Source organism: Chiloscyllium plagiosum, unplaced genomic scaffold, assembly GCF_037043375.1.
Source record: "Chiloscyllium plagiosum isolate Xiang-an unplaced genomic scaffold, Cpla_swu_hap1 HiC_scaffold_10, whole genome shotgun sequence".
In the NCBI taxonomy this organism is placed as follows: Eukaryota; Metazoa; Chordata; class Chondrichthyes; order Orectolobiformes; family Hemiscylliidae; genus Chiloscyllium; species Chiloscyllium plagiosum.
The window spans coordinates 11,740,439-11,753,678 of record NW_028270148.1 but is presented as its reverse complement, the minus strand read 5'-3'; the positions used below and the strand labels follow the sequence as shown (position 1 = coordinate 11,753,678).

The following is a 13,240-nucleotide window of genomic DNA, read 5'->3' as shown; positions in this document are numbered from 1 at the left end:
TTTTCATCCGTGTGTAGGGCTACGAGGGAGAGAGGGTTGTGTCTTTTTGTGGCTAGCTGGTGTTCATGTATCCTGGTGGCTAACTTTCATTATATTTAATGATTGCGTGTGGTATATGATGAATATGATTGGGACTGATGGCAGCAGCAAAATGGGGAGTGAATTAGAAAGGCACATTTAGATGATTGGCAAGATACAGTGAGTTAACTTCACATTTGATTTCGAAGTTGGGGGGGAAAGCATGATCTTCAGGCACTGCACATTCCTATGTCATTTGCTCTTGCCGTTTAATGTGCTGACTCCATACTGTTCCCCTCCTAATGTGGTTATTTTCATTCCTCTCTTAGACCTCTGTGCCAAAAGCTTGTACGACTCTTCCACCAAATGCAATAATTGTCTGACTGCTTTCTCCCTCAATCCTGTCTCCCAACCCATGTTAGAAAGCCCTGCTGCTTCTCACATCTCAGCTAACCAGTGTGAAAACAAATTACGCAATTAATATTCTCTCATTGCATGCCCCTGATTGCAAACCTGTAGTTTGCACTCAAGTATTTGCTACATAGTCCTCTGTTAATATCCCTTACTTGACATGTGATTCAATGTCAAGAATCTGTTATCCTACAACTTATTTTAACCATTAATGATTTTCCACATACTTTACACTTGCTCATTTTAAAGAGTAAGAGCTCGTAGCATTTAGGACGTTCAGCTTCAGAGCTAGAATCCCTACAGTGTGGAAACAGGCCCTTTGGCCCAATAAGTCCACACTGACTCTCTGAAGAGTAACCCACCCAGACTCATTACCCCTGACTGATGCAACTGACCTACACATCCCTGAACACTGTGGACAATTTAGCGTGGCCAATTCACCTGACTAGCTGAGAGAGGAAACCCACACAGACACAGGGAGAACGTGCAAACTCCACACAGTCGCCCGAGGCTGGAATCGAACTTGGGACCCTGGTGCTGTGAGGCAGCAATGCTAACCACTGAGCCACAGTGTTGCCCCCAAATGGTTTACCAAGATGCCATCTGGTTTGGAGGGTATGAGCTACAGGGAGAGATTGGACAAGCTTGGGTTTGTTTTTCACTTGGAGTCATTTTGTTAGAACCCCTACAGTGTGGAAACAGGCCCTTCGGCCCAACAAGTGCACACCGACCCTCCGAAGAGTAACCTACCCAGACCCATTTCCCGCTGACTAATGCACCTAACACTATGGGCAATTTAGCGTGGCCAATTCACCTGACCTGCACATCTTTGGACTGTGGGAGGAAACACACGCAGACACGGGATGAATGTGCAAACTCCAAATAGACTGTTGCCAGAGTTTGGAATCGAACCCAGGTCCCTGGCGCTGTGAGGCAGCGGTGTTAACCACTGAACCACCGTGCAGCCAACTCTTCTCTGATATGACTGTATTTTAGTATTCAAAGAGCAAATAAAGAAAAGCAATAAAACAGAAAATTAACATTCAGTATACAATTATTAAAGTTTGTGTGTTATTGATCAACACAGTGTGCAGCATATAAATATGAAACTCTTGTGACGAAAATTCCAGGCTGTACGTCCATGCCTGCCTCCATCTCCGGCACTTTGAGAGTATTTAAACATGTAACAGTATATCTGATCAGACGTGCTGCAGTCAAAGTGGGCAACACTGTCAGTTTATTTTGTAATTGGTTACTTCCACTACCAAGGTATATAAAAGGAGGAAGATTTTATTTCCCATCACCCGATTCACTGTCTTTACAAACACACTTGGGGTCAGGATTGACATTTGGAACACCCTGTCTTCAGATATGTGTGTGTGTGTGTAACTGTAAGGCTACTTTGTGTTAGTCCACCAACACCGCATTAAAATGTGACCTTATAACTCCACCAGTTTAACAATTGTTTGATGTGACAACACAATAACTCAAAACATAAAGCATTTAATTGTCTCCCTTCTTAAAGGAGGTTTACATGTAGAACTTAGCACCTCTCTTTACCTTTATTTGATTCTGGCTTCCATGAATAAAGACCCTGTTTATTTTCACTCTCTATAACTCGACTGTTTCTTTTTTCTGCAAAATTAACCTGTGGCCAGGAATTCCCAACGTGGTGAAATATCAGCAAGGATATTCATCAGTTGTGGCTAACAGTTTTTCCACCCTCGCTGCTTGCTATACACGTATAGCTGACTGTTCCTATAAATGATTGAGTTCAGGTAAAAGCCTTAAATTTCCAGGTAGAGTAAAGCAGCAGCAGCCATCACCAGTGAAAGGGGTCATTGAGCATTTTTTATTTTTAGTCTCCATCACTCCATCAAAGAAGAATTCAACCATATAAAGAAAAACAAAGATAATTCTGTACCTCTGTTGAACAGTGATGTTGGCTACAAACCTATTTGTACTGAGTTTTATTTTGTTAACGGATCCTGTGGAGAGGTCAGACAAATCTTTTTCTGCAAAAGCCAGTGGACAAAGAGATCACTGAAACTGCTAATAAAAGTGCATTGCGAACGTGGGACAATCCTTTTACAGAGGGTGGATAGACAAGCAATCTGAACTGAAAGGGATGGGCCTCTTCCCAGTTATGTTGTCTTTCTGGTACTTTCTTAGCCACATGCTTAAAGTTCTAACATGGTGCAGCTCGAGTTGCATTTAACCAATGACCATGCTACCAATACAGCCTTATGAGGACACTGACCCGGTAGACAGTTCCAAAAAATAAATTAGCTACATACTGCAGCAGCACAATCAAGTTTGTAGCTTGGGGATTAAATGTGTCTCCATGCTCCAGAAAATATAATCATTTAATTGCTGATAATGAAATGCCTTTTCTTTATGTAACATTCTTCTCTGTGATTGTTCCTGGAAAGTGGGCTCTGCTGCATTAAAAATTGCCAATCCCTCAATGTCCTGAGGAAATAGAGGCCTTTCTCCCCGACCACTGTAGTCCTTGCAACAGTAGTGCTCTTTCATTGGGTTGGGCGAGGTCGAGAATTCTAAGACTGTGTCTCAGCGGTGATGAAGAAACAGTACTATTTGCCTCAGTCAGGGTAGTGATAGCTTACCCATGAATCCTGTAGCTCAAGAGCAGCACCGCATACTGGTGAGTCGCTGCAGTGCATCCTGTAGATTGCACACACTGATGTGGCCTGGCAATCAAGAGCATAAGTAGTTAGCCCAGAAAATAGCCATTGATTCTTGTGACCTCCATTTTTCTGAATAGTTTGGTAGTTTCCAACCAGCAAGGTAATTAAGTTCTTTTTATCTCACTGAGAAGGAATGAAAGAAAGAATGGCACCCTTGCATTCTCATCTTTCTTTTTAATTCATATCTGTGTCCTCTACTGTCATTTCCGCATTACCATGTTTTTTCCTTGGCAAGGAAGATGATGGCCTTTCACATTTAATCTCTTCACTGTGATATGGTGCTGAACTTCTGAGTAGGCACTTGCTCATTTCCTTTAAGATTGTAACTCGTAAGGTCTCAGTAACAAGTACTGATTTTATATTGTTCCTTGCTGATTTGTATTTTGTAGTCATTCTCATTGAGTAACATATCATAGAAGAGGCATTTCGACCCATTGTGTCTGAGCTGACCTAATCTCACTTTCCAGGACATGGCTCATAGCCTTGAATGTTAAAATATCGAAAGTGTTCATTTACATACTTTTTAAGGTTGTGAGGTTGCCTGCCTTTACTGTCCTCCCAGGCAGCGAGTTTCAGATTCCCACAGCCTCTGAGTCAAAAAAAACCTTTCTTCAAATCTCCTCAAAATCTCCTGACTTCACCTTAAAAATTGTGATTGTCAACTGAATTTGAAACCGATCATTTCAGATTGTCCAAGATCTTATTATGCCGCTTGCAGAAGAATAGGCACGTCCAATATTTATCCCTAACCAACACCTGAAACAGATTATCTGGTTCTTTTCCCAAGATTTCACATATGAGATGCAATTTGCACACACCAACTTCTGCAAGCAGTTAAGATTAAATTAGATTACGTACAGTATGGAAACAGGCCATTTGGCCCAACAGGTCCACACCAATCCTCTGAAGAGTAACCCACCTAGACCCATTCCCCCACCCTACAATTACCTCTGACTAATGCACCTAACATTATGGGACCATTTAACATGGCCAATTCACCCAACCGGCATATCTTTAGATTGTGGGAGGAAACTGGAGCACCCAGAGGAAACCCATGCAGACACTGGGAGAATGTGCAAACTCCGCACAGGCAGTCGTCTGAGGTGAGAATTGAACTCAACTCCCTGGCGCTGTGAGGCAGCAGAGCTAACCACTGTGCCACCATGCTGCCTATAAAGTTAAAGTTTATTAAAGCCTGTACAAGCTAGGAGACCCCTTTGACACTCTTTGCAGGCGTGTGAAGTCAAGTCAATCAAAGAGACCTCGTATAAAAAAAACCATTCCCTTTACACTGGTCAGTTGGTAAGGCTCACAGATACTCTGGCCACTCCTCCCCATAACTATGTTACCCCAGGTACAGTGGTCAGATGAGGTCATCCTCGGAGATAATGTAAATGCACTCATCGTGGGGAATCGTTGTGCAAATGATTTCCTGACTCTGTGATTCCCCAAGACAATGTAGATGTGATATGCTTCAATATCGGGGGATGATCACGCAAATGAATTTGGTTAGCTGGGGATGGCTATGAAAGCATTTCCGAATGGAAGAAACTGAATGAGAGTATAATTTGATAACAGCAGTAAAATAGTTGTAAATGGCTGCGCAAACTCCGTGTGAATTACAATGGATAGTCATCCACATTTCTGCATGCTCTCTGAGACACAGGATGTCACCCCTACCCACTTCCAGAATGTTCAGCTCTTGGAGAAAGACAGGACAGTTTAACCCTTTACATGAATGCCCAGAGAGATAGTACAATTTAATCTTTTAACATTACACTTGCATGGCTGTTTATGGGACCTTGCCATGTACAAATTTGCCATTGCATTTCCTTATGATACAATGGTGGCTGCATTTTACTGCAAATTAATTAGTGCAGATTTATGTCTTTCGATCATTTCATTTTGGAGTTTTTGGTTTTGGATGTATTAGACGCTTGTTCAAGGCCCTTGCTTATGAGTTGTCGTAATACACCAGAACTGATTGCTTTAAATAAAATGCTGTGTTCTTTCACACTGCCTGTGGTGGGAGGTTGGGCTTCTGGTCAGCGAAAGAATCCAGAATGGAAAGGTAGAACAGATTTACAATAAAATCCAAAGTCTTTTGTTGCCGAATTTGATGCGTAGATATCAGTTTTTTAAAAAATGGTTATGTCCTTCTGGTTCACTAGTTTGTCCTGTAGTATTTGCTTTCCACTGGTAAAATTCATGAAATGCATGAGGTACTAAATCACAGAGGTTTGATCCTAAACTTGATGCCCAGTTTGGTTCGTAGTTTTTGACAAAGTGTACTTCATAAGATCCTATACCACAAGATCCCCAATACTGAGCTTACTCTTCCTGTCCTCAGCAGGGAAAGTAACTCGGGATTCCCATTTGGGAATTCTCACTCTACTGACATGTGTAGACTGGACCAGGTTGTGTTTGAGCATCTCATTCAGTTTCTTCCATTCGGAAATGCTTTCATAGCCATCCCCAGCCAACCAAATTCATTTCTGTATGCTTGGTTTGCTTTCTGACGTAGTGTAGATTTTTGTTTGGAAATGTTTTGATCGGTATATTTAAGGAATGAAATTCTTGAGTTGGAGGAGGCCCATGTTTCTGGGCCATGGATGCTGTCATCTATTGAGAGGCTGAGTAAATGGAGCCTAATTCTCTGAAAATTAAAAGAATGAGTGTTGATTCTACCGAAACATAAAAGACGTGAGAGGATCAGGGCAAAATTGCTACTGCTGTTCAGTGGACCTTAAATACAAGGGACAGCCATGAGGTTATAAGGCTGATCATTTAGCGCTGTGACGAGAAGCAATTATTTCATATGACCTACTCTTTCCTCTTGTCCATTAAGCCTCTTGAGTCTACTCAACCAATGAATACGATCGTGGCTAATCTGGTCGTAGCTTCCTCTGTGTTTCCAACTATCCCTGATAACCTGACAAGAGTCTATATTTTCCTTTAAAAATATTCAAGGACTTTGCTTCTGCCTCCTTATGAAGAAGAGAGTTCCAAAGACGGCCAATCCTCAATAATGTCTTCATCTGTTTAAATGTCAACTCAATTTCCTCGTTACTTTGACCCTCAAGCAGGGCACCTAGATCCCTCTGCATCTGCAATGTCTCACCGTTTAGATGATATGTTTTCTTTCTTCTTCCTGAAAAAGTGGATTTTCGACATTAACCCCATTTCAGGCCATTTGCCAGATCTATGTCCACTCACTTAGATTACATTACAGTGTGGAAACAGGCCCTTCGGCCCAACAAGTCCACACCGACCCGCCGAAGCGAAACCCACCCATACCCCTACATTTACCCCTTACCTAACACTACGGGCAATTTAGCATGGCCAATTCACCTGACCCTGCACATCTTTTGGACTGTGGGAGGAAACCGGAGCACTCGGAGGAAACCCACGCAGACACGGGGAGAACGTGCAAACTCCACACAGTCAGTCGCCTGAGGCGGGAATTGAACCCGGGTCTCAGGCGCTGTGAGGCAGCAGTGCTAACCACTGTGCCACCGTGCCGCCCACTTAACGGATCAATATCATTTTGAAGCCTCTTTAAGTCCTTATCGTAACTAAGTTTCCTATTTTTCTTTGTGTCTTCAGAAAATTTGGCAACCCTATCCTCCATCCCTTCATCCAAGTTACTTACATAATTGTAAGCAATTGAGGTCTGCTCCTGATCATAGATCATTGTGGCACATCACTTGCTGCAACTTGCCAGCCTGAAAATGACTCCCTTATGCCAACTTTTTGATCCATATTAGCAAGCCAATCTTCTAACCATGTCAATATGTTCCCCACTCCACCATGAACATTTGTTTTCCACGGTAAGCTTTGATGTAGCACTTAAGCAAATGAAATTGATCACTCAAATGTTTGTGTCACTTTGGAATTTTTGACACCAGATGCTCTATCATTTAACACATTTAAGGATGGGCCAATCATGCTTTTGGTGTTTCTGGAAATTGAGTGGTACAAATAGCAGGCAGAAAAGTGGGGTTGAAGATTTGCCATGATTGTACCGAATGGCAGGGCAAGTTTGATAAAATGGGTTCACATAAGAATGGCCACTTGTGCAAAGACCCCACTGAATTGGTCTTTCGCTGGGTAAGTTGGAGCAATGGGAACATTACCTCCTTGACAACTTCATTCAAGCCAACCATAGAAATAGGGTCTCTTTTTCTGGCAAATTCACAAATGCAGCTTTCTGGCAAAGGTGTTGCAGGGTGATAATTTGGAGTGAGAACCTTTTGTGGATTCTTCCTCCTCACCCCTCACAAAGCACCTCCACAACCTCAGAATGATGAGTTGAACAGCTGTACTCATATTTCACTCCTGGCTAATAGCTACAGTCTTACCTCAGAGCTGTCCTTAAACCCAGGGTCACTCGAGTCTGCATGTCTCAGATTCACATGCGCTGCTGTGTTTATTAATAAACGATGTATGCCAGTGAGAACTTAACATCTCTTTGAAAACCAAGAAGTGCACCTGTGCTGTATTGGAATTTCTGTACCTACAAATTAACAGGCTGCTGAAAGTGCACATAGTAGTTATCTGGAATAAGCTGTCAATGGATATAATAAAGTAGAGATCTTTCCTAAGCTGTTGATACACATTCTTGTAAGTTTTAGTACCCCAGGAATCTGAAGCATTGCTGCCAACAGTGGAATAATCTTGACATTTGAGCAGAAAACAAAATACAATGTCTGCATTGAAAAGAGCTAGATTGTTGTCCTCTGCAACAACCTATTCGAATATGCTCATAATATATTCAACTAGATAGAGTACTGGTTTTGAAATGCTTCTCAAACGAGTGAATTATTCTGCTGAACATACCTTCTGATTTTGGAGGATAAAAATTTAAGAATAGTGGCTGATATTTTGATTTCTTTGACTTGTCAAAATTTCTTACCCCAATGGTGATGTCTCATTGTCATTGTCCTTGAATCTTTACTGCAGAACTTTCATTAAATACAGCTATAGTTCTGACTAAGAACCAACTCAGAACTTGATTCAGAGCTGTTCGATTCTAGGAAACAATCCATGCATTTTAAAAAAAATCACAATCTGTTAAGTCCTTCACTTATAAAGTTCTCCATAGACTACACTCTTGCATCAAAACACTTTTAAAATGCATGCATGCTTTTTCTGATATGGCTCACTGGTTCAGCCTCAACTGGAGGATTGTGTGCAGTTCTGGGTGCTGCACATTAGGAAGGATGCGAAGACAATAGAGAGACTGCAGAAAAGTTGACTAGAATGGTCCCATTGAAGAAGACCTTCCATTATTGGATAATTGGAGAAGTTGGAACTATCCTTCTTGCAGAAGAGAATCTTGAAGAGGAGACTTGATGGACGTATTCAAAAACATAAGGGGTCTAGACTCAGTAGTTAAGAAAGTATTATTCCCACTGGTGGAATAATCAAGAACCAGAAGACAGGAATTTCAGGCAATTGGCAAAAGGAACAATGGCAGCATGAAACATCTTCATACAGCGAGTGTTTAGGGTCTAGACTGCACTTTCTGAAAGTATGGTTGAAGCAGATTCAATCAGGGTTTTCAAGAGGATGTCAGGTTCAATATCTGATAAAGAAGGATGTGTCAGGTCACAAAGAAAAGGCTGCCGAGTAGCACGAGGTGAATTGCTCCTTAACAGACATGGCAGAGTTAGTGACTTCCTATACTGTGACCATTCAATGATTCTGTACTTATCTTGCACTGATTTGCTTCTCATTCTTCTCTCATTCCACTCTTGCATTGATGTCCTTTTCTTTAGCTTTATTGCCTGCTTATTGCTTGCAGTACTCCACTTAGGGGAGATGGTGCTCCCCCATTCATATCACGGAACTGGTTAATCCAAGCAAATGCACTGGGGCTGAGGATTCAAATGCCACCTCAGCCGCTGATGGAATTAAAATGAAATTGGTCGAATCTGGAATGTAAAGCTAGTCTCTGAAATGGTGACCATGGAACTATCACTGATTGTAAACCAGATGGATCTTTACAACAATGTGCCACAGAGAAGGTAATCTGTCACCCTTGCTCTCCATGTGATTGCAGATTCATAGTGATGTGGTTGCTTCTAGGAAGCAACTCAATTTAAGAACAAACGGAGTGCAGGAGAAATTCAGCAGGTCTGGCAGCATCTCAGCTGGGTTCTGAAGAAGAGACATAGTGGACTTGAACTGCTAAATCTGTTTCTCTCTCCACTCATGCTGCCAGATGTGCTGAGCTCCTCCAGAATTTTCTTTGTTTCAGATTTCCAACACCTGCAGCATTTTGCTTCAATTCAAGAGCGATTAGGGGTGAACAATAAATTTTGGCCTTGCCAGTGATTGCATATTCCATGAAAGAATAAAGGAAGAATAAATTGAAAAATAAAAATGCCTGGTTGTTTGTACCCCACTGTGGTATGAATGAGATAGAAATGTCACTCACTCCAAAAAAATTCAGTTCTTCTAAGAGCTGCCTCCTACTGGCTCTGTTCAGCTTGTTTGTTTAATTCATTCACAGGATGTGGGCCCAGCTGGCTCGGCCAGCAATTGTGGGCAATCCTTAGTTGTCCTTGAGTAGGTGGTGGTGGAGCTGTCCTCTTCAACCACTGCAGACAGTTCTTAATTTTTCTTGAGTTTATGTGGTGCCAATCAAGCAGACTAGTCTAAATAAGCTTTGAGATGAGTTTTCTCCTGTTGAGTAGGATTTTATTTGTTCCACCTTTTTTATTTATTTCTTCCCATCCCTCCTCACCAAATAATTCCACCTACAGTCTGAAATGAGACCTGCTTAGCCAAGGAAGATACGTGAGTATCAGTTGAATTTATTGCAAGGAGTTCAAAAGTCACCAGGGTCTCTCTCATTTTTTTGTCATTTCCCGCCTGTTTTTTGTTCAGATTTGACTGCCCCAAGTGTTATCAACCCAGGCAAGCTAGTGCTAATTTTGTCCAATGGTCTCACAGTTAAGGGTACCTTGTAATCCAAAAGGGACAGTGTGTTCCGTGACTCACTCCTCTACTTAGTGGCCTCTCGAGCAGGAAATAAAGAAAAAATGGGGTTTGTATATGACACTGAGTTCAACAATTTCCTTGGCACTGCTCCACCATAGTCTATACCCATGAATTGGTTGTTTTTTTTCTGCATCAGCATCAAATTTAAAGTGGTGGAGTGCAAGAAAATGGCCCATTTGAGAGCCTACTTCATTTGTTAAAGCGTTACCAATAGTAGAATGTTTGCTTGGTTCAGTTGGTGGTTTTGCTCGTCTGAACTGAAGGCATATGGCTTTGAATCCCGTTCCAATTCTTGAACCTATAATCCAGATGGCACGTTGACTTTGCTTGGCCTCATTCCTGGAGATCTTACCACGTGTCCCCAATTGCCCTATCTGCACAATCTTGTTATTTTTGCAGATTTCTGACTGTGTTTCTGCCCTGTTTCCAACTGACAGGCTTTTGCATAAAGCTAATGTGATTACCATTGAATATTGGGCACCCAACAAATTCATCCCTGTGCTGCACATCTTTCCCACACCATTTGGAAGGCAACACCCTTTTAACTTAGTGATTCTTGACTGTCAAATCAAACCATCTTTTTTCTCTTGCCCCTCACCAATCTCCTAATTTTTTATATAACAAATAGACAAAAGTGTTCAAAGTAAATGGAAAAAATATGCACTTTAACTGTGCGATTTGTTTTTCTTCCAGTTGTTGTTCACAATGATTAATTTTTAATCCTGGAAACTTCTGGACAATCTGGAGAGTTTGCAACTAATTCCAGCATGAGTGAAGGCATGTTATAATTTCGAAATTAAATCGGAAGGGCTGCAGTGAAATTGTCAGTACTGCGTCCTTTTGTTTTGTAAACAGAGAAAATCTGGTGCTCTCAGATTTTCAAGTCTCCCTCATTATCTCACAAGTCACTTTATTGCACCATGACAATCTGGAAGTTGCTTTTTGAGCGATAAAATGTCTTGCACTTAAATTGCACCTGACTAACGCACAGATGAGGAGAGAAAAAAACGTGAAATTGAGTCAACACTTTTCAGTTAGAATTATAATTTTGTTCTAAGGAGACATTGAGGCTCAGTTTCTGTGAAGTGGAATCCAACTTTCGCTTATCTTTCATTGCTTATATTTGGATTTGCTATTGCAACACCTTATTGACTGAAGGAATATTAGAATACTGATGACAGGCTGGAGGAGCCTGTGCCAAGTCAGTTTTCTATTATTTCCAGGTCTAAATATCTCGCCTCAGTGGGTAGTTTTCCTGAATCCCTGATTGTTATGATTGGTAACCTGCCCATTAACAATATGTTTCTGTTTTTTTTTAATTGCCAAGGAGAAGGTTTAGGCACTGTTCCTTCTTCAAGCTGGTTGCATATAGCCAGCCCAACCACACCGAACACTTAATAGGATCCGAGAGAGCAAGTTCAAAGATCTGTTAATCATTCAATTACTTTTCTCCAAATAGGATAAAGGTGCCAAGCCATCATTCAGTGAAATTATGTCTTTAACCTTGTGAAGGCAGCTATTGAGATTTGGCTTTATTGCATTATTGCAAATATTGCATTATTGCAAGAAACTTGCAGTTGTGTTAAATATTTTTGGTCATTTTTAAAGTTCTTCTGTTCTGGATGTTCCATGAAGATTTTCCTTTCAAATCATTTAGTGACCATTTCATTTTCAATTCTCAACAAGTTTTCGTCATTAATGCCCTGATCAGATGAAATACTGCTTCCCTCAATTCATTTATAGACAATCCTTGATTACATCTCCGTGTTTGTAGGTTGTTGAAGTGCAGTTGAATTCAAGTGCAGATCTCTCTTCACTCAATATCTATATGTACATTTCAATCCAGAAAGAGTGACTGGGTAGCTGTACTGAATTGGATAAGCAGAAGAAGTCAGAAATATGCAAGATTGGTCAGAAGCTGCAGAGAATGAAGACAGTTAATGTTTCAGGTGGATGACCTTTTGTTAGCATGACTTTCAGCGTTAAATCCTGTTCTCTTTCCACTGTTGCTGAATAGTTCCAGAATTTTCTATTTTTATTTCCAATTTCCAGCTTCTGCAGTGTTTTGCTTCTCCACTAGAAGCGGGAACTCTAATATTGTTTTCCCCTTTTCCAGCCCAACAGAGCAATTCTAATACATCTGCTTCATGTCCTGTCTCAAATTCCCTCCTAACAGAATGGTATTGTTTACTATTGTGGTACAATTCACCAGTGGCTTTTATCATTCAAAAGATAAGAAATTTGAGTTTTTGGCAATAGGGCTTGTTAGAAGTTGTTGCATTTAACTCGGCTGGGAGCTTTGAAATATATACTGTCAAGCAATATGGATCCTTTGAGTTCTGAAGGTCTCAAAAGTACATGCTTGAATCCTGCAATGTCTTCTGAAATACTTTCTGTAAGCTTGTGATTATTTCAAAGAAGATCTTTCAAACAATATACAGAAACATACAGCATTTCTCAATTAGCATCATTCAAAGATTGAAACCTCATAAGTATAGTTATTTATGCAAAAGTTCCCTTTTGTTGTGATGAAATGCAATGGTTACATAAGATATATAGCATTGTAGTTGTTTTGCTAATTCTACCATTTTATTGCGAAGTCACTTATGGTTTAACACTGGTTTATGCGAGAGCTTTGCTTTCAAATAAAAAGTTTAATTGTAACTACATGGAAAATGTCAGCCTTACCTCCTACTTGAAAGTACCACTTCCAAGGCAGGCTCTGAAATACGATTCCCTATCTCACCTCCTGTTGGAGTCCTTATAAAGCTCAGAAGGGCTACTTTTACAGGCTGTTAAACTTCACCAGAATTTTAAGGACTCCTGGTGGAGCTTGCAATTTATGGTCTTTGCACAGTCAGGTTTCAATCCATTCAAAAATTATGAGTCTAATAACATATTTGGATCCAAACGTCATGCCACATCCGTTCATAATTAATCATGCTCATTGAATGATATCTTCTGCCACTCAGTAATGAATAGCAATCCTTTTGGACATGGTGCAAGGCCAAGGTCATGTAGTTATTGAGAATTAGAGGGAATACTAGGTAAATTAGGGATCAGTGCTAATGTAACACCAAGCAATTTATATTTTT

General features: G+C 40.8%; 1 protein-coding gene across 2 annotated transcripts in view; it reads left to right on the top strand.

Annotated features, from left to right (window-relative positions):
• The window catches only part of vta1 (vesicle (multivesicular body) trafficking 1), a 183,779-nt gene that overhangs the window by 79,821 nt on the left and 90,718 nt on the right, over window positions 1-13,240 (top strand). The window lies entirely within an intron of this gene.